Here is a 1,471-nt window from a genome sequence, read left to right on the forward strand (position 1 = left end):
AACTATCGAAGCCTTGCTTATAAGGCATTAAAAAAACGCTTATGGGAGACAACTCCCATGTTTATTTTCTTGTAATTTTTCTTTTGTTGAGTCTTGGAAGTTGTTACCTCACGCAATAACCTCTCTATCATTTTTTTCGTTTTTGTGCATGAGTAGCCTCTAATAGGAAGAAAGTAAGATTTGGGGAAGTTATTGTCCGGAAACTCAGATTTTGTGTTGTTACCATGAAAGTTCGGTACGTAATTTTGAGCTTCAATTTTTAGCATATTCCCACAGGTTATTATCTAACTTTCGTTAGTTTTGCATTTTTCTATTTAATCAATAGAGAAATTTTTTCGAAAAAGTAGATCTTTACTTTGATGTTACTTGCTTTGATAGATTTACTGTCACCATTTCCATTTGCTTCTTGATCCTTTTCTTATTTTTGAAGTTTCTTTTGAGAGAAAAGAGCTTTTGGGAAAGAGTGCTACAATAGCTAAATGTTTTAGTGGATGTTGAGTTGTGTTAGAGAAGTCCAGACCAAGTGAATTTTGTTATTTTGATTGCGGTAATGATGCTAATGAGGAATTGTGCTGAGCGTTTTGTATGAAGGAAGTTTTCAATCATTTGTAGGGAGAGAGGAATAGATGTGATGAGATGAAGAATGAGACAAAAGCTTAAACTTGGGGATGCCCCTGCACCCAAATATTTAATAGGTACAAGTTTAGAAAAGCTTGGGGATGCCCAAGGGCATCCCTCTTCCATCAATAAAGCAACATGTCTCGTCTCTATGTCACGCTATATTTTTATTGCTTCATATACTACGTGTTATTCTTGGAGCATCTTTATTTTTGTTTTTAGTTTAGTTTTTGTTTTGTTTTTGCAGCATATGTTTGGATCCCGAGCCATAATTGTTTTGGAAGAGAAGAACCCGCTCCGTTTTATGTGCATAGAACACTCTAGGTTTCTCAGCATTACTTGTTCTTTGAGTGATCTAGTTTTCCGGTACTTCGTTTAGCTTTGGTTTTCTATTTTTATTTTTTCTCCGAGCTTGTTAGTTTTATTTATTCATGAATGATTAGCTCTGCGAGGTCCATATTGATTTTTTATCATGAGAGTTGTTTCAAATAAATTGATTGGTGTTAGAGACGAGTAAAAATTTCATGCTAATAGTGATGCAAAGAAAGCTGTCTGTTGTGGCATAGACTTCGGCATGTCATGTTGGATGTCATTTTTATGATATGCTTAGTATTTATTGTTACATCATCACTTGTCTCAAATATCTGAGAGTGCTTAATGTAACATTGAAAGAATCATGTGTTGTTTGTATCATAAGAAGCATAATTTTGTGATATTCTACTTTGATGCTTTATTGGGTTGGCTTGGCACATGCTTATGCCATGTTATGACTACCAACCCGGTCAACTAAAGGCTTCATGGTCATATAGTTTTTGACTTGTGATATCACTTTATGCTTTGATTAATATTGTTT

This window comes from Lolium rigidum, chromosome 7, assembly GCF_022539505.1.
Source record: "Lolium rigidum isolate FL_2022 chromosome 7, APGP_CSIRO_Lrig_0.1, whole genome shotgun sequence".
Taxonomy (NCBI): domain Eukaryota; kingdom Viridiplantae; phylum Streptophyta; class Magnoliopsida; order Poales; family Poaceae; genus Lolium; species Lolium rigidum.